General features: G+C 35.9%; 1 protein-coding gene across 1 annotated transcript in view; it reads right to left on the bottom strand.

The window, feature by feature from the left end:
- Positions 1 to 20,954, bottom strand: part of LOC117345398 (cholecystokinin receptor type A-like) — a 54,935-nt gene extending 33,981 nt beyond the window's left edge. The window contains exon 1 of the mRNA XM_033908471.1: positions 20,092 to 20,954. The gene's annotated coding sequence lies outside the window, so the exon portion shown is untranslated. The remainder of the gene's footprint in view (positions 1 to 20,091) is intronic.
- Between the last annotated feature and the right edge of the window lie 1,228 nt (positions 20,955 to 22,182).

The raw sequence follows: 22,182 nt of genomic DNA, 5'->3' as shown, positions 1-22,182 counted from the left end.
GTGAAATGCCTACCATAAATAACCTCTTACGACGGACAATGATATATGGTTCGCCCGTTGACAGTATAATGTAATCAGGTGGAGTGTCCTGCCGGGTGTCTTCGGCAGATGCTTCAATGAGATAGCACTTTAAATCGACAAAAGTGCCGGACTATCACAAGGAGACTTAACACGAACATACCGCAGCTCCTCAAAACACATACGCACTCACCACCTGCATGCATGTCGTACGCACGGGAGGCCGTCCTTAGCTGTTGATAGGACGTTAAACAGTAATAAACCAAACCATAACCTTGATAGTATCTTGTCGGGTTCGTTGATGTAATGTGAAACGTTATCCATACAATAACATCTACGATCTCACAAACTGTTTCCTCTTATCGCGAATTGGCATCTCATATAGTGTCAAGTTGTCGCCTTCTTCCAATAAACTCAATATTCTCAATTTTTATGTACTACTGGTAATATTAATAATATATCCTGGCGATAGAGCACCACTTTGAACCAAAGAACACGTATTAAAAGTACAGAACAGGTGATGCATAGCTTTTGGTATATATACTGATTAAAATAATTGATTTGCTACGTCAATGATGAACAGTATCAAAGTTGTTATTTTCATGTTTTAATAGTCGTATATTGTATATGATCACGTTCTAGCGAGAACTACATCCATCATGATATCATATTCATCCATTAATAAAAATTATAAACAATCAGAAACATATACAGATCATATATCACTGAACACATCTCAACTTCTTCTAGCGTTTACAGTTGCATACCAATGTCGAACTGAAAAAGGTCGTAGGTATTAATAATTAAAACGGATAGCATTCAATCAAAAGGAAATTGTTGAGCCTTGATACATTTGATTTAGTGATATGATATAATGTGTGTGTTTTTGTCATAGAATATTATCCCTCGAGAAACAAATCATGTGTATTTTCACTCCTCGTCTGGAGAAGCTCTATACAAACGCCATCAATTGAATGGAAAGTATCAAGGGAAATACAAAAAAACGAATAGCAAGAAAATTAATGATACTGATTACTTCAGAGTCGAACTAAGATGGCATGGAAACGGAACACCAACAGAATGACTCGACCATTATGTTCTAGTGTATTGTTACCGACTGTGGTTTGAATAATTAATATGCTGTTAAAAGTAGTTTCTGCAACACACTAAGCCAAAAGGTTTGTCGAGCACTATACATTGGGGTCATGTGATACATTGAAGTCATGTGATACATTGAAGTCGTGTAATCTGTTAGCTTTGCTTATCAAATGTACAAGATCCTTACCTGATAATTGACCTTTGAACTTATAAACCCTCGTGACGAGCCAGGAGGGGCATATAACTATCAATTTGTACGTGTGTGTGTGTACATGTGTTCATTTTTTCATCACTCTAGCGAATTTGAACGGATTTCAATCAAATGTCACGTATTGGTCAAGCATGAGAATACCTAAGTCATACAAAATGTATATTGCACCAAAAAACTGTTTCTTCCTCCTTAAAGTAGTTAGTTTTCATCATACGACTGTTAATTCCTTCTACGAGTCGTCAGTGATGTCCGGGGCATCATACAGTTGTTTCGTTCTTCTAGGAGTTGTCAGCGATGAAAAGGACATGATACAGCTGTTTCTTCCTTCCATGAATCGTCGGTGATGTTCGGGACATCAAACGACTGTTTCCTTTTATGAGTCGTTCGGTTTACTAGGGGGCATCGTATAGCTGTTTCTGAATTCGAGGAGTCGTCAGTGATGTATAGGCCTAATACATGACTGGGGAACTCTTCTTGATGGGAAGGTATAATAGCCTCATAATTCAATAAATTCACACGTTCATTGAATTTAAAAAATAACGTCATATACATGTATATATTTATATCCATGTCACTATATGAAATTAATTTAAATGAGACATAGTCCACCAGCAGTGGGTACCACATACATTCTCATAGAAATGACATATATCAGCACCTGCTGTATCTTTTTATTAGGGAGCCTAATTGTAATAAGAATGTAGATGATTTATTTCAAAAAAGCAAATTAAAGTTAAGTCAAAGAAAATAAACGAATACGATGGAACTAGGTCCACACTGAATTCCAAAAACAGTGGATTCGCGATTCCACTTGTATAGCATTTAAAAGACAAATTAAGCATGGGGACGTCACATTTTCAGTAATAAGAACACATTCATTACGATATTTTTCTTCTATCAGTAGCTGATCAATGACGTTCATAACAACAAAGATGAAACATCAACATGATAATTCTTTGAGGTTAAAATGAAATTATTGAAAACAGGAAGTTAGGTTTGAAAATTGCACTGAAAGGACATATTATGTAACATCAAAAGTCTCCTCTTATTCTGGTTTGCATTTTTGACGTAATTACACGATTATATAACGATGTAAACATCTCACGTTAAAGGATCATATAATTTGATAGGGTAGCGATGGAAAATAAATTCAACTGATAATGGGTGGTCATTGAACGAGTATGTGCCTTTTAAATTGTCATAATGAAAATGTAATTGAATATCTTTTTCTTTTTAGACAAATATCCAGTTCATTCATCTTTTGCTAGTCTTAAGATGTTTTTATTAACTGAGTGTTTTTATATAAAGAGAAACATTTATAATCAAACTGACATAACCATGGAAGGAAGATTGACGTTAAGTGGTGCTATGGTGTTTCGCGGTGTTGTATATACGAGGAACCAAACTCAAATAATATCAATTCTAAGATCAAATCCGAGATAGTTCTTGTCATATAACACGGCTTTACGACCGTAGGTATTAATGACTAGTTTATTGCCACATAAAACTAACTTTGCAAAGACTCTATATTGAATAGAATTTTTCGCACTGAATATTAAGGCCGACATTTATTCCAATAATATTTCACAATTGTGTCTAGTTACAATATAGAGTTTTGCATTTATTTAGCATTTGATATAATGTTTCAGCTGGCGTGTCGTTTCGTAGATACAACTGAAAAGCAAATAACACACAAATGCTGCAATATGGACATAACATCAATGAGAAGGCACAGAACAAACTCAAGATGCTGTTAATTTGATTGTTTGGGGATATGGGACTCGCAAAATCCTAAAGTCACCTGATGACGATTTGTATCGATGGTTGGTTATTCATGGCGATTTTTGCATCGGTGTAATTACTCTGAAATGTTAATATATTAATATACTGGCAAAGATCGGTGTAGAGTTTGGTTTAGTACTGTGTACGCATGGTTGCTGTTGTTCATGTAAGGACAAAGGCGACCATTGTTGGATTACTCGATCGGGGTAAGGTATGGGTTAACCCGACCCATCATTTGTATCAGTTTTATCCTGATCAAGTGTGATTGCGACCTATAATTCATGTGCATCATTTTTATAGACTTGTGATTAACGGAATCCATCACCTTCCTGGCTTGAGCAAATGCTTAGCATAAGAACAAAAAACTAAGATGCTATTGTCTGGCTGCTTAACGTCCTATGACATCTAGAAACAAACAAGCAATGAAGAGGTATCAATTGTCTAGAAATACAGATGTTGTTTAAAAATAGAGAGGAAATAAAAATACCACATGTTACGATGGAAGGAACAGGTGTAATTTAATAACTTTCGTGCAGATGACATAAAGGAATCACGTGTTCTGCATGAAGTAATTTATAGTATTATTCAATATGCTTGTATATATTTCCCTGAGTATGCAGGATGTTTCACTTGTAGTACAATTCCAATGTTCTTTAACTGTACAGCGCGAGACTTTATGGCAATCTAGTAGTAAATAACGTATAACTTGTTTTACGACCCAGCGGCATGCACGTGATACAATCACACGTGTCATATCCGTCCGATAAAGTACACTAAATAAAATACATTACTATGTAAAACATTATATTGTTCTAGACGGATTTCTACGGTGTCGTCAAATCTCGAAATAATCGGTCGTAACAAATTAGATAACAAACATTAGATAACAAACATTAGATAACAAACATTAGATAACAAACATTAGATAACAAACATTAGATAACAAACATTAGATAACAAACATTAGCATTTTGAAGCAGTCGTTTGATCCCCTTTGTAAAGCAAATATCATCTGAAATAACGCCAATCATTATGTCCAATTTCAAATCAGATACTGAGAAGTATGAACATTCCATCTGCATACAATTTACACATTTCGTGTATGATTTATTTGAGTAACTGTTACACAAAATGACAAACAGTTAGAGTGTATTTCACAGTGTTCGCGATCACATCGAACATAGCATCACGGACATTATTGTTGATAGCCGAGAAATATAGATTTTACTCAACAGCGCAAAGATATCATTCAGCCAAATCTAGCCTCTATCAGTCTGGTTATTGAATGTCTAGAACTTCGATGGAGCCATTAAATGTTTCCTATGACGAGAATGCAAGACAAATGTGACTTTTAGAAGTTTGTAGGGGTTTAACGTACATGTTACAGCCCAGCCGATTAGAGACCTACAGGTACCGAAATAGAGGCACTTAATGGAGTAGTTAACAGAGAGAAACATACGATAGGTCAAAACGTTTTAAGGTGAAGCAGCTCAATTTTCGACTCCTCAATGACCCGTAAGAAGGGGACATTGAAATAAACCCCCGACTATTCAGAGCCCCCTCATCAATCTTTACCTTACATATCAACCTTAATATTTCATATACCAATTGGTATCCCTCGTTAATGCAGTATTAATACAGAACCTAGCTGACTCCAGTCAATGCTGATTGTGTATAAAGTCCGCTCATCTCTGACGGATTTACATTGATTTAGCGTACATTAATACACATGTATTCTTAATCAGAGACAAGTACACACAGTAAGGCGATATCATTTCCAGCAGTTATACCAGAAACTCTCAATCAAATACGATTACCATTATGGTCACAGACACACTTTTAAAGACACTGGTATAAATACCAATTTTGATTTGCGTCGACGTATATTTTTATAGACATGATATCACATTCTATCTAGAGATATTAATACAAAATAATAAAATAAGCTCAAATTGTATGTATCAACAAAACGCAAAATGTACAGGAATAGGAGAAAGACGTGTAAACATTTAGGTTAAATACCAAATTTGGGGTATTGAATATCAATTTGCATCATACAGCTATTTTGTCAATCTAGGCTCATCAGTGATGGTAGGGTGAGCGGGTGGGGGGTGGGAGGGAATCCATAAGGGAAGAGAAATGGGAAAAAATGTTGAAATCTATAACATGCTGCCTCTAATCGAATTGATAAAAGACCCTGAAAAGTTGACGTTGTCAACAATTTATATTTGATCGACGCTGCTTGTTTTCTCCGAAGTGCGTCATAAAGTTCGATTATTCCTGGGGGCGGTTTGAAGGTAGTTTGGATGTACGATATCACAATGGATCTTTAATAAGAAATATTCTACGTACAGTTTAAATATTGGCGAAATGATCGATATAGTCAATATGTGATCCATTTCCATTCTTGAGAAGGTGCTGACTCGGTATTAAATAGGGACTAACTCCCTAGGTCAACAAACCATGCCGATCACCAGGTGAGCACTAACATAGCACTGTGGTATAACAAACTTTGACATATTAACTAAGTTTAATTTACAACAATGGCGAAAAACAGATAATCTTAGGAGCAATGGCGAAAAACAGATATCCTTCGGAGCAATGGCAAAAAACAGATATCCTTAGGAGCAATAGCATAATAATGAAAAGGTTGTACCAACTTATACTAACTCTCCTCCTGGTCTGGATTGAAGAACGCGATATATCTTTATGTGGAGGAAACCGGAGTACCCGGAGAAAACCCACGAGGGTGGACAGATGAGCTCCGTTCGTTTAGCACAAAGGCGAGTCTTGTTACCACTGCACCAGTCGATATAAATATATGTTAATATACAGTTTCCTTTTTACAGTTCTACGTGTTGCTAGACTTAACATTGTTTTCTTACCAAGCATTTGACACAATTTTACATCTCTGATGGAAGATATTAGGAAAGTCATTTCAAAGCATCGCTTAAAACAACTCTCCTACTTGCTATAGAAGGCACGGTATAACAGACATCTTAAAACTCTGATCGTCCTTACTATTATTACATACCTATCTATCTTCCCTGGAAGGACGTACTGGTATTAAAGCGTCTTTGGGTAGCCCCATTATCCGAGGGAACAATATCCCAACTCTTGGGAGAATATAAAACTCAAACAACATAACGTAAGTGTTTGGTGTAATGATATAAGCTTGTAAGTTAACTAGAACTGATGATAACGTTTTCATGTTTTACGACGTATACAAACCCGTTACTGTTCGGGGCCTGTTCATTACCTAAAACTGAAATTATGACTATTTACCATCATTCGATGGCCTGCTTTCATCAAATAATTCTGCAAATTTTATTTTCTTGTTTTGAATTATCTAGATAGACAAACGTGTATTTTCTGCCTATTAGGTGTACCAGGAAGACAATTCCTAATTCCCGTAGCACTTCAGTGTCATTTTGAGCATAATGTAGTCTGTGAAACTACTTAAAACCCATTTGGTATCAAAACAAACAATTGTGTTTTAGTAAATGTTACATTATAGTGTTTATTTAAGTGTACTTACTTATTACATTCTGAACGGCTCGTCAAAACCGAAAAGGTCATTAGGATAAAAATATAAAAAATAAAAAGGTGAGGAAAAATGGTATCTAAGACGTGTACAAATTGTGCATAGATAAAAAGACAAATGTTGCTATGGTAACTCACACCTTGTGGCACAGGTCGACAGTTTCTATCTCTCTCTATATATAGTCTGTATATCTTAACAGTTGCGAAAAGGGGCTAATTTTGTGGAAGAATCTGTCTCTTATAGGTTGAAGAACAATACAATTCAATAAAATGTTTTAACAGTAAATGGCTCATAGTATTGGATGCACTGAAGCTAGTCAACAATTCAAAATATAGTATAGATACATTTAAGGGATTGTACTACATTGTATTAACTTACCTTGATAAGAGTCAGCAATCCTTTCTCTTTAGGCATTTTTACTCGGCTGCCACAAATGCTCTGAGCATATCTGTATGATCAGGTGCACATGATACGAGGTTATTTGACGTTGTTCTTAATGAAGTTTGTCGTTAATTGATTAGAGAATCAAATTAGTTTCTGTTTAGTTCTTACTTCCTGTTTGGAACCGTAAATTTTATGTTCTGATTTACGTTTTATTCTTCCTTACCATCTAAGTCCCAGAGATGTTTGATGCATACGTCATAATCAGCTTATGATACGATTATGATGTTGAGTGGGCTGTAGAGGGTAGGAGACAGCGGGTGTTCTATACAGGATCCACGTTAGCACGTCAGTGACAGCAAGACATAACTGAGACTAAAGTAATGAAAGTAGTCAAGTGGCTAATAATGATGTTGTGGATTCATTTAACGGCTGTCATCCATAACCTGAAGTATTGACGTAGATATCAACATCTTAGTGATTGCCAGGAATGATTATAATGTGGTTAGCTATCTTACTGGCTCCTAATCATTCTTCAGTACCAGATTCGCTGTGCTATAATTCGGCTACGTTAAAAAAATTTGTTAAAATATCATATCATTTTGCCCAAACTGCATATTAAAATGTACCAGTGTTTATGGTAATTATCCTGATACTTCTGACTCAAGCGATGTGATGTAGTTGTTTAAAGCAGAATGGTTTATAGATTCAATTTAAAACAGCAGAATGATATCGATGTTTCCAGAAAAAAGTAATTCTTCCAAGAAGTACGGTAAAAGTAACAAACACACACACAGTGTATATAACTTAGCAACACAAATGACGAAGGAAGACAACTTTTTGACTCGTGCCCTGACCGGGCCTCGAACTCACGATCTACGGCACCCAATCGCCTAGCCAGAAATACCCGCAGCTTATACCGCTGCGCCACATCGGCGTTCTTAAAAAGAACGTTTCAATGGCGCAGAGATGGTCCGCCCGATACCCTGACATGATCATTGTGGAAGTTGTCTATAAGATGATATGAATTCCTGGATCGCAATGTATTTACATACATGGATACGAATTGTACATATATTATATATATTTATCTCGGTATAACTACGACATGGAAATTCAAATCTATATCTTCGGATCACAAACACATAGTGTATATGATACATTGTGCTAATAAATATATATAGACCCTGTGTCTTGGAATGGAAAGGGTCTTAATAATGATATAAATGTTTTAAAGTTATTCTGATGCGCTTCACATTACGTAATATTCCACTGAAATTCCGAATAAAATCAAAGCAAATAACATGCCCTCAAATTAAGAACCGTGGTTTTGAACGGAGAAACACTCAGACATATTAAAGACTGGTGATGTTGCCACGGCGACCTTGGAGTCTCGAATATCTACAGACACATACGACCGCCATAGTATTTCCACGGTTACATGCTATGTAGGTCATGAATGTTACGGTAGGTGCACGACGCAATTTTTATTTTTAGTGTTAGAAAACGACGGCTACCTACGTTCGCCCTTTTAAGACAGCCACACTGACTGGTAGATATACCTGTCCCACGCAATACAAACGTGCGGTCATTGTATGGTCGATGTACGGACTATGTGAAACCGCTTAACGGCTTGACTACCGCGTGTCTAATGCTACGGTGACCCCCTACTATCTGTAGAATACATCGTACATACTGTACATCGTATTGTAGCCTTGCTGCAATCGCAGATACTCTGCGAACGCTGAAAGTTTTTGTCGCTTTCATGGACCAACGGCACCTAGCATGCTATTATCCACAAACTACAATGAAAGACAAAAACTTTTTCTTAATGAGATACGATGTTTGTAATCAAATTTCTATGCTTGTGTAGCTTTGATGTTCGTATTTGATATCAAAGAGAACGCTTTGATTTTCATTCATTTGTCTCCAAAGAGTTGACTTTCTATTACCCTCTATGCCCTTGTGATGTTGCTTTAAATGTCACGAGACTGCAGATTCACCAGGTAAAACATATCAGACATGGACAGATTTTGCTTATTGGTTTTCGATATTCAATTCCATATAGTTTGATGAAGGCATACATCCTTCACGTATGGATGACAGCGGCAAGTCACTATTCAAAGAGGCAGCGAAGAAGTGAAAGGATCGTCGAGTAGGTGTGTTATCAACCATACTGTTGATATGCTTTGATATATATCATATTAGTGTATGTTCCAGTGGGATTTACATACTCTGTCGAGCTTTGACTTTTATGTGAAGTTAATGATGCAGAGGTTAACATTTTGCAGTTTGGTGTTAAGGGACTTCACGGTGAACACAATCGTTTTTTATTGGTTGTTTCATTCACATCCATGTGCGTGTGTATGGTATCACGATATCCACAGCCGATTTGAAATGTCCAGCTGGACCGTCGATTTATATTGAAAGTCCCTCTCTAATTAAGCGCTGATGAAATCGCAGGACATTTTTTTTTTAAACGAGGCAGTCCATTTGTATACAGTAAAACATGGTGGCGTATACAACACATAGTGCCAATAATCAAGCAGTACATAAAGAACTTGATTTGGTTGTAGATGTGTCAGATGTTATTTAATATTGCAACGTCAGTTCAGAATTATAACAACGTGATTATTCATTATTCGAAATACTAAAACCTAGCACCTGTGGTGGTATTATAAATAACATGAAGAAGCTTAGCAGGTCCACTCCGTTCTGAGTGGGTTTTTTTTTGTTTGTTTGTTCAACAAATCCCATTTGCCATGTTGCTTCCCAGGTGGAATTCGGGATTTATTTTGCCAAAATGGCCATCCTTCGCTTTGCATCTGACGCTGAAAATTTAATCAAGTGCGGCTGATTCACACAGAAAGCCATTTTTCATTACAAGTGTTTTGTGCATGTTATCATGAATGACAAAGATTTGTAATGATAATAACATAACACTACAAAATAATATGTTTTACTGTGATGTCGGGTTACGTGTAGTCCGTCCCCAAAACAGATAAGGTCAAACGAGTTGCATTCAAGAACAGGAGATGTCTTTAGGGGCCACTAAAGCGTCTATCTTTGGTTAAGCAATTCTTCTTGCTAAGTTTCCGTTATACAAAATGTATACAATTCTGATATAGGCATATAATTACCCTCGCTGTTTTGTTATAAATAGATTCTCTACATTGTGTTATTAAGATCAATTGAACAAACGGGTAAAAGATGGGAAGTTGCGAGGTAAGAAAGAGACCTCTGCGATGCTACATTATGTTAGAAAGGTTGACAAAGAGAGTCCAAATCTAATAGTTATCAAATGATGATGTAGAAAATACTTTCACTAAAATACATAGTCAACAAAGAGTTTAAAAGGCAACAGCAAACAAAAAATTACAAATATCAGCTCTGTCACAGATCTGCTTAATGTCAAACTTCCACCAAGAATTATTTGGGAGCAATGCGACTGATTTAGAATCCTGTACACATTACGTTATTATTGCTATTATTACATTCTTAACCGCCCATCAATGCTTTAAAGGTCATTGGAGCCAAAGAAAGGTGAGTGAAAATGGGCACCAAATGAAACATTAAAGAAAACGAAATATGTTAAAATAAAAAACCAAAAATAAAAACAAAACAAACTTTTGGTACGCTTTCGTATATAGTTAAAAGATAGCTGTTTCTAGGGTTACTCGTATCTTGTGGTACCGACCGACAGTATCTTTATATGTTAACTTAGATTTGTTATACTGTTATAGAAGTTATAACCTTAAGGTTAAAGGTCAATGCAACCGAATGGGTTTTGTTGTAAATATCACTGATTAGAATTCTTCAAACGAAAATCTCTTGGTTACGAACGGTCCATACAAACATGTTATAATATTATAAATAGTAAAATAGTTAATTCTAAGCTTGTAAGCATGCCCATTTATTGAAGTCAAACATTTATTTTCTAAACAAGTTGAAACCAACTTGCGTTAATCACTATTGCCCGGATGTAAGCGCACAGAGACTCTTAATGTGGGAGAAAACCCTCGTGGTCGGGCAGGTGATCACCCCATACTTTTTTTTACGTCCATACGGGAAATCGAACCCCGGTCGCCTTTGTGAAAGACATGTATGTGACCGATGTGCCATCCAACCAGCTATCAACTTGAAATCCATAGGGACTGGATATAGTCATAAAATCATGATCTGTATTGCTCTTATTGAAAAATGATAGCGAATTGTTTGCATAGCGGTAGATCGGTATCACGTTCAGTGTAATGACCGCCTTCCGACAACAGTTATCCGTGTTGGATAATCGGTTTTGGCGGAAATGTAAATCTGTAGTGCGTCTGCCCTCGGTAAACCTCCTTTGCCAGATTAATCAATTATATTTTTCTAAAAAATAATTCTGTGTTTGTATAAAGATAATTGCAGACATGGGATGAATATGTGGGCGCCCTTGTCCGTAGTGAAACATTTTTCTCGGGATTATTAATTTTCATGACGGCATAAATATGTACAAATACTGCTTCAGTTGCTATCACCAATAATCATATGCTGTGAAATTAATAAAGACAATCCACTTAAAAAGATTTTGTTTATTAAGGCGCTGTTTCTGATTCGTGTGGTAGGACAAGGCAACATATAAGTATTTGATATAAAGGGGAAACGATCAGTCCGGAAAAAGAAATGTCCGAACCTGTTAACTAGATTTGTTATTAAGTGGCACACTTGTTCACAAAAACAAAGTTTATATGATTGGGTTGTTATGAAATAACCACGTAGATTACATTGTTATAGAATAACTAACGAATTACATTGCTATAAAATAATCTAGCGGATTACATTGTTATAGAATAACCTAGCGGATTACATTGTTATAGAATAACCTAGCGAATTACATTGCTATAAAATAACCTAGCGGATTATATTGTTATTAAATAATCTAGCGAATTACATTGTTATAGAATTACCTAGCGAATTACATTGCTATAAAATAACCTAGCGGATTATATTGTTTTAAAACGATTTATATTGTTTTAGAATAACCTAGCGGATTACATACCCTTTTCACGAATAGTGATATTTAAAGATATTAGTTACTTATCCTGAACGGACTATCAACACTGAAACGTTCATTAGGGCTAATAATGGTGAGGAAATGAAAAGAGGGTATGGACCGAAACAACATCAAACCAACTTAAGATTTAAAACATGATTTAAATGTATGAGTACAGTAACATATACACATGTAGTTAAAACACAAATGTGGCTATGATCACTCATATCTTATGGTACAGACCAACAGTATATGCATATGTTTACAGTTTCGAAAGGTTTTGGAGGGTTCAAACCAATGCAATTCAATAGAATGTGTTTAATGGCAGATGGCTCATTGTATGTGATGAATCGAGGCTGGTCCGTACGCTTCAGTGACCAATTCTCAGGTGGCCAAGGACACATATATCTTCAATATAACAACACAAACAAAAAGTTTGACATTTAATTGAACAGTTGCATATCGCTATGTTGTCGCTCCCATTAAAGGAGGAAGCAGATGAGGTTCTAATGAAAACATCAGAGAATACCGACATATTAACAAAACCTTAATTCTAACTCAAAAACATCAGAGAATACCGACATATTAACAAAACCGTTATTCTAACTCAAAAACAACAGAGACTACCGACATAATAACAAAACCGTAATTCTAACTCAAAATCAACAGAGAATACCGACATAATAACAAAACCGTAATTCTAACTCAAAAACATCAGAGAATACCGACATATTAACAAAACCTTGATTCTAACTCAAAAACATCAGAGAATACCGACATAATAACAAAACCATAATTCTAACTCAAAAACATCAGAGAATACCGACATAATAACAAAACCGTAATTCTAACTCAAAAGCATCAGAGAATACCGACATAATAACCAAACCATAATTCTAACTCAAAAACATCAGAGAATACCGACATAATAACAAAACCGTAATTCTAACTCAAAAACAACAGAGAATACCGACATAATAACAAAACTGTAATTATAACTATAAACATCAGAGAATACAGACATAATAACAAAACCTTAATTCTAACTCAAAAACATCAGAGAATACCGACATATTAACAAAACCGTAATTCTAACTCAAAAACAATAGAGAATACCGACATAATAACGAAACCGTTATTCTAACTCACAAACAATAGAGAATACCGACATAATAACGAAACCGTAATTCTAACTAAAAAACAACAGAGAATACCGACATAATAACGAAACCGTAATTCTAAATAAAAAACAACAGAGAATACCGAGATAATAACGACACCGTTATTCTCACTCAAAAACAACAGGGAATACTAACATAATAACGAAACCGTAATTCTAACTAAAAACAACAGAGAATACCGACATAATAACGAAACCGTAATTCTAACTCAAAAACAACAGAGAATACCGAGAAAATAACGAAACAGTTATTCTAACTCAAAAACAGTAGGGAATATCGACATAATAACGAAACCGTAAATCCAGCTCAACACCTAGTCACAACATACAGAATTAGATGAAGATCACACCCGTGATACAAATCTAGGTCTAATACGTATTAAATCACAATCCGAAATGAAAAGTTGAATGGACGCCATAGGGTCAATGACATCAAATAGTCTGTTACCGTAATCGTACAAGAGTCAATGCGCTCCTGATTCTACGTCTACGCGACTCTCAATCTCCGCGTCAAGCAGAGACTGATAGGCACCCATTAATAGACACGGGTTTTCTATGTCAATGAACACTTAAGAGGTCAAAGCAAATGTTCGGCACTAGAGACAAAGTGAGAGGTTATGACATTCGTGGAGTGAGGAAGTTAAAAGAATGTTCGAAAGTAGTAAAAGCGTTGCTCTTTGATGTTAAATAAGGATCGATTAGTATTTGATTTGATTAAATATTCTATTCACTACGGGAAAGGTGGTAAAGGTCAATTAATGACGGATGATTCAAACATCCGAAATAATAAAAAATAAAAAAGACGATGTCAGCCCACTGACATGTATGGTTTCAAATAACAAAAGTGGACGGGGCAGTGATATATTGACTTATGTTCGGGGCTTGGTGCAATGGAATGAATAATCAAGCTGGTAGAGCTATGATAGAAACAAATGTTATATTAATCAAATAAGAAATGAAAGCATATCAGCGATAGCGGAAAATCATATTTGAATTAGCGGGTGTTTTGATCGCATATTTAGAAACAGAAACTTTTCTTTAATCTTTCATTCCTAAGTAGAAATACAAAGGGTACCAACAGATAATGTTTGCAATCATATATATTTAGGTTATAATACATGAACACCAGAACAACGTGTCTTTCCAAACACAACTACTTAGTAAGAACATATGTACCATACACACTATCCGACATGTAGCGAGAGTATAAATGTCCGCATTAAAATCATTTATTCTATGACATATGTACTGTCACTGACAACATGTTGTCCTGTATGATGCGTATTCCAGTTTGCTAGTATATTTATTACACATAATGTCATTTGACATGTTATGTCGGTCAGACCAACACATTATTGACTTAATTTTGCTTTCCTGTCAGAGACATTACGTCGGCGGCTGTATGAGTGTCTTTTGTCTACGTCTGCTGTCATTGTTATTGTTGTTTCAGAAAACGATGACATCAAAGACATTTAATGCGCTGTCAGCAATATCCCACTAACTGTGTTATGTATAATGCAGAGAAAACTAGCGACAAATATCTGAAAAGATCCTAAAGATATCGTATTTGAAATGGATAATGTAGAAAGTGCTAATGTTGCATAATTCACGTAGGTTATCTGGAGATTGGCGGTTAAAATGAACACGTGAGAAATTAAGACAAAAGCTGGATGCAATTTCGAATCGATAAATCCATAGAAAAATAGGAAACAATGGGAGGATTTACCTAGGTATCATTGAAAGGTAGATAAAGAACATTTGTCCTGTAGGCCTAATAGTAAGAGTCTTCTTGTGAAGCAAACATAAAGCCTAGCCACGGCTATGTTACGTCCCTAAAGATATAGCGACAATACTATTATAAACATAACTGAAAACGTCAGACTTTTTGAGCAAATATAAAGATCTCATAAATTAATGATGGTGGCCATGTCACTTGTTCGTAGTCTTGCCACCGTTTATGAAAGCATAGCTGACACCAAAACAGTGACGTCACTCAATGAATGTACTTATATGTACGATCATTTCAGCCATTCAACCTCTGAGTGATAGCAATTTCGAGACGCTACACATCACCTATACCTTAACACCTCTCTGGTCGTATATTAAGACCTATCACAGGGACATTCACTTTCAGAAAATTACATAGTCACAGTCTTGGTGTCGTTGAAAGTTTAGTTTAAGCTTTTTGATGACATTTTATTGTCACTTCTTTATGGAGTATTGCTTACCTCTATATGCGTGGTTACATACCGTTTGCGCATTGACTAATATGTTTTTCCAATAAACATTTCGCAATGATAATATTATCGTATAGTAATACAGGTGCTAGAATACATGTAAATAGAAAAGTCAAACCAATGCAAACTACGATAGTGACATGCCCCCGTACTCCGACCAAGTCAGCAATGTTCACGTCAATACGATAGTGACATGCCCCCGTGCTCCGACCAAGTCAGCAATATTTACGTCAATACGATAGTGACATGCCCCCGAACTCCGACCAAGTCAGCAACGTCTACGTCAATACGATAGTGACACGCCCCCGTGCTCCGACGAAGTCAGCAATATTTACGTCAATACGATAGTGACATGCCCCCGTGCTCCGACCAAGTCAGCAACGTTTACGTCAATACGATAGTGACATGCCCCCGTACTCCGACCAAGTCAGCAACGTTTACGTCAATACGATAGTGACATGCCCCCGTACTCCGACCAAGTCAGCAACGTTTACGTCAATACGATAGTGACATGCCCCCGTACTCCGACCAAGTCAGCAACGTTTACTTCAATGATCCTTGGCCACCGGATCGTGTCTATGGCGTAATATCTAAAACTCGAGCTTTTCAAGAAACCGCTAACGGTCGTAAGGTCTCAATGCAGTAGGCGAATAAGGTCACATCGTGTGTCTTGGCTAATTTAAACGTTTCAAGCTTTACTTTCCATTTCAAAACTGACGCCGTTGTATGCAAATAGTGACTCAACGGTGTATTGCTTGCGTGCAATATGACGTTTTTCTGCAAAGTTCTGGCATTTAAATCGACCACAGATACCATATCAGGACGGTTTAATGCTTTAATGGAGGCATTGTATCATTGTTCCTAATCTTTCCATTTGTTCATATTAAGATATTGATTTTATTTCTTATTTGTATTGATCTACAGACTGGAAATGGAATACTTCAAACCCGAACTAAAAATGTGACATTCTAAATTTCCTTCTATCAAATGACCCGGTTGAGACCAAGGAGACGCCGGTAGCAAAACACGAATACTGGGATTCTAGGGCTTTTGTGCTATCCCTTTTCAAAATATGTCCCCGTTCGGCTCCAATCTAATTAAAATCTAGATGGTCATTCTCTCTACGTTACATGAACATCTAACAACATCCCATAAGGGGTCACGTTCTTATGACCTTTGAAATGTGTGTATTTCACTTTCAGGGCGAATCGTCAATTTTTCGATATCATCGAAGCAAACCATTTTGTCACAGCATGCATCTGAAGCAACCCATTTCGGTACAGCATGTAAATATAGCTATATGCTTTGTGGTACGAAATGAGTTAAAACAAAATGACGGTTTATGCAAGCTATGCACCCTGGTTACTTAGTATGCGAATTCGGACATATAAAAATCACTTCCAAGATTCTGGAAGTAGTCATTTGACTGGCTAATCCAAAAGGTCAACCCGACGTGGCTCTTCATGGGATGTTGTTAGATGTTCATGTAACGTAGTGAGAATGCCCATCTTGATTTTAATTAGATTGCGTTCGGCTCTTGATCGGCTGCTACTTAGTAAATATATTTATCATTATCAAAATACGTACATGTATCTATTTGTTCAGCTAGATGCTATTTCAGGATTACTCATATTGAACATATTGATAGTATAAATACACGTAACTAGGGACCAAGAATAAGATGAAGATTTATAAAATGGAAAGAATCATTCTAGATACATCTACAGATTCGAGCTCATTTCAATGTAATCCGTTCGTTTGATAACAGTTAGAATATATCAGTATTCAGCTTTTCGCTCATCAATCACGTTTTATCGATGAAACATCTCCATTTCTTCCGGGTATTTATTTGACAAGTTGGCACGCTACCGTATACATACAACTCCTGATATGATAAAAACACAATAGAAACAGTCAGCATACAGAGATATAGCGAGAGTGTACTGCTGTGTATATCTGTTAACCAACGTTTTAAAATTTAAATCGCAATAAAGGCGTATTCTGTAAAGATAACGAGTTTCAAATTTGCAGAATGTCCCCTCTGACATTGAAATACAATGTTCATGTTACACGAGAATATTGCCAAATCAATCGACATCATTTTTGTTGAAAGAAGCCATTTTGATACACGTACGACACTAAATACAATTAATATGTTTCTTTATACGAACCTTCAACAGAACTTAAACAGTATTAAATATTAACGTCGACTGTTAAATCAGCTACATTATCTATGCCTTTCCTTGTCAGATGAGGGTATTTTATCACTTTCATTCAGAGTATTGTATTTCACGGTTTTAATGGAAATGAAATTTGGCACAGGAAGATTCTGTGGACGCTCTCCCCTATATCTGATTTACGACATTCTAAATAAAAATGAAATAAGAAATAAAAGGAAGAAAGCGATAAACCAACTTAAATTAGGAATTATTGTTGGTAAAATTTGATGATATAGTGAAGTCATTATTTGTTTGATCAATGTTTTCGTCCTCGGTTGTAATCCGGACGGCATTTTCCGTCCTGGTTCCTTACCGGATGCCTTTGTTAGTTTCTCCCCCGCCAAGTCAAACAAACCGAAGGCTGGCACGTGAGCGTTGTGGAGTGTTGTATTTTTGAAATGTAAGGTAAGCGTGAAAACAACCTTACAGACCATTACTTAGTGAATAAGTCTCATGCTATATCTTAGAGGTGTAAATATACCTGTTAATGTATCGGAAAAAATGGCGAGAAACTTCATCTTCCAGGTTTTATTCTCCTTCTACAGTCGAATGTTGACCATATGTTTTGTTACAAATCAAACTTGAATATACATAAGAAGATGGTATCATTACTATACCAATACTACACTGCTGTTGTGAGTCTTTAAATTCTGTCAGTAGATAGGAGGTCCCGTATATAGGAGGGAGTTACATTGTCACATGGAATGATCGGGATGGCGGAAAAGAAAAAAACCGAAAAAGAGTCGTATAAAATCGATATAGAGATTCGGACATCAGTTGATAGGATATCTAAAAATGTAAGAATGAGGTGGTTACATAAACGGATCGAGATAACCAGAAAAAGAACCTGGAATCATCTCTGTTTGAAAATCTTACAAACGAGGAACGTTTTATTCGATAGATTTTGTGATATCTCTGAGTAGCTAAAAGTCCCTGGAGTCATTTGACTCTTTTGGAGATTACTTAAAACACGCGTTTAACATACAATGGAAAGTGGCTCAAAGATGCGGAATTGCACCACTAGGCGCCTGTAAGACTCGGTCGCTATCTTTTAAAGTCAACTATGCTTACTTAAATCATTTCAGTTTATATGCATCAAGAATTTACATTTTGAAAAAGATTGCGTTCCCCGAAATCAATAAATCATACACCTTGTTGTATATATCATATACAACTTTGTTGTTTATACGACAATTATAAAAATATGATAAGATGAATCATTCTTATTGATTCCACATAGAAACTCGCACTCGATCTTAGTATGTAAGGAGATCAAGGTCAAGCAAAAGGTCAAAACCACGTGGTCGGGTAGATGAGCCCGATACCTTTTAAGTCTGATCGAGAGCTTAATCCCTGGGCGTTTCGACGAAAGGCAAATTAACTTACCCATTGGTCACCCGACTAACAACTACTTTGTATCAGTTTTATTGTTTCATATGTATATCTAACCAATGTTTTGTTTGTTTTCAGTGTACTTTATAGGAATGTTTATGAGTATGAAATAACCAATGTATTTTATAAGCAATGTGGTGTCAATGCACTCAAAAACTAATTTTACTCGCATGTTTAGACATCAATAACGGTTCTTAATAACTTTAAAACATGATATTTCAAAGATTGGCGAAGAACCTGGCGTTTTACGTTTTGTTATGCATGTGAGAGCAAATGTTTTACTTTATACAATTTCATGAAGTGCATGTCTGAATTTCAAACTGATAAGCAATATATTATGAATTCCTATAGATTTAAATAAATAACGAGATACATCATATTCCTTTGTGTGCAAATGACTTGATTTCTCATCATCCAGGAAATAAAGAGCCTATATGATTATTGAAATGAGAGAATTCTGGGACATACCATTAAGATAGTGCTATCAAAAATTTCAGATTTTGTTGTTGTCACAAGAAAATAGACAACAGCGAAAGAATGATATCACGATACTGGCTGTAGGACTATTTATGTTGAATTATACAAAAATATTTACATGCTCTCAGCCCACATTATAAAGTTAACTGTTTTCCGTCCTCTTACTTCCCCTTAAATGAATTGTAAAGTGGATGTTGCCTCGTGCCTGAGGTTGACAGAGAAACTGCATACCTGGACGGCGCAGGATGAGAGAAAACATTCTCCAGACCTATCAGTAGGTGTTTTAATCAAATATCTTATGGGAGGAAGGATAATTCATTCAGACAACGAGTGTCAGTTTATATCTTATGCCGATTTTAATGATAATGCTGAAACGGTTCTGGTCTGGATTTCATGACTCTATTGAAATCATTTCATAATCAGAGGAACCACTCCTTACATGAAACATTGTTACGAATATATAATGCAAACAGATAATTGTATCTGTTTATATGTACCTTTTATAAATAATTATACTTACATAATTTCAATTTGCAATGGGGGCATATATCCAAAAATTGCTCTAGCAAGCACCTGTCCCAATCGACTCGTTCATTAACACCTTCAAGAAATGTGTAGAGGTTATTCCAGCGGTTGACAGTCTTGTTGCTATCTTCATCAAACGATAATCGCACTTTGACTTAGTTGACACTAAGAAGTATTCTTGTATCATATATATTGATACCGTGTTTGCTTTTAACTGTTAATAGTTCCTTACCAAAACAGTTCAACCTGCATACAAAAGTCACCTTACACTGTTTTACATGATAAAATGATTCTTACTAAACTTTCACCAACCAACATTAGCATCACCAATTTAGTTTCTTAATGATACAAATACGGACCAACTGCTAATATCCGATGGCGTGGATGCTTTCTTTCTTTGCTATTTGTCCCGATTCAATGAAGATTTGAATTAATGTAACGCTAGGGCTACTTGGCCATTCTCTTCCATGCTTTAGTTTCCCAAAGTTGTTTTTTGTTCACAACAAAGCCTATTGTAGTGTGTTGTGTGACAACAGTTCACAAGGAGGCTCAATGTGATGTCTTCGGTATGATCTCGTTCACGTCCAGACAAGTAATTGTGTACTGTACAGTAATACCTAATGGTGTTCACAAGTTCCTATCCTTCATATCGCCAGTGAGAGTACATTCGAGTTCTACAGTAGAGCTAGCCAGTCAGAGTACATACTAGTTTTCCAGTCGAAGCTAAGGTTGCTAAGTTGTAGTAGAAGAGCACGGCAGTACTATTGACAGTGGTGCTTACGTTCGCCCGCAAGGTGAAATGTCCTGTTCTGCTGTTGGGAGTTGGATATTTGTATACACCCCACGTAACCGTCTGTATACACCATGCTGTTGCTGCGAGGCCCAGCGTCCGTATCCGTGAGATGATAAGCCCCTTTTACTCTCTCAATCAACACCGATCTATTCAGGCGATCGATCTGTTGCTATGCTTATCACATTTTAATTCCAACAGTTATGTTAGCATGACCTGTCTAATAATAAAATAGCAATTTACATGGGAGCCACTCCCGCCTTCTCGAAATCAGCGACAATTCATACAGATTACAGATCTTGTGTTATAATTATATTTTAGTATTGCATCAGGTTTTCAACATGGAAAGCGTCTTTTGTATTTTGTTCTTTTTTTTTGCCATCAAAGCATCATCTTCATAATGCTAATAATGCATGTTGATCTGTTATGTCGTAAATAGTATACATATATTATAATGCCGTAACGAGTAATCAGTCCTTAAATAAAGGATGATGTTTTTAAAGGTTGTTTTTATTATTATTTCAATACTTTTAATTACATATTTAATTGCTTTTTCTCGTTATAAGCAATATATAATGTAGACATCGCCTCTCATTGACAAATAATCAATATCCTGTTCAATATGTCTTAATATTTTAGAAACCGATATCAATATAAACTGTTGTATACCATAATTAAAGGCACATATTCCAGCCTTCTCGATCGAACCATGGACTCTTGCTACGGTCGATATCACTATGATTGATTAATGACAGTGGTCCGATTTCACCGTGACACATATAGTGAAATGATTTAGGTTCATTATGACCCATACAGTGACCTAAATAAACGGCGAGGCAATTCATGTTCTTCTTGTTTTCTTAATTCATTGACTTAACCTTGTCATGCACAGATGATTATGTATTATGTGAGTTTGTTAGAGTCATAAATGATTATGCATGTGAATCTGCACGTGACAAATGAATTTTGAAAAAATAGGCTGTTCCATTTGTCGAACCCCATTTACGAAGTCGCTGATTATTGGCATTTTTTACGCTAATTCAATTTAAATATAAACATTAAACTGTCTTTTTTGGTGTCTGTGGTCGATATAGATGCCAGATCTTTGCAAACAAACGTCATATTGTGCTAGCGTATAGTTTAATCCTTAAATAAATGATTATTTTGCGAGTTTATTAGATTACTGTGAAAGTTTACATACGCGTATATATTACTGACTGTGAGGTCATTAAACCTTTATAAATACAAACCAACATTATGATACAGTTATCAACAAATTACTCCACCGTGACGTCA

The sequence above is a fragment of the Pecten maximus genome, chromosome 16 (assembly GCF_902652985.1).
Source record: "Pecten maximus chromosome 16, xPecMax1.1, whole genome shotgun sequence".
Classification (NCBI taxonomy): Eukaryota; Metazoa; Mollusca; class Bivalvia; order Pectinida; family Pectinidae; genus Pecten; species Pecten maximus.
Note: the sequence above shows the minus strand (reverse complement) of the source record. Positions and strands in the feature narration are given on the sequence as shown.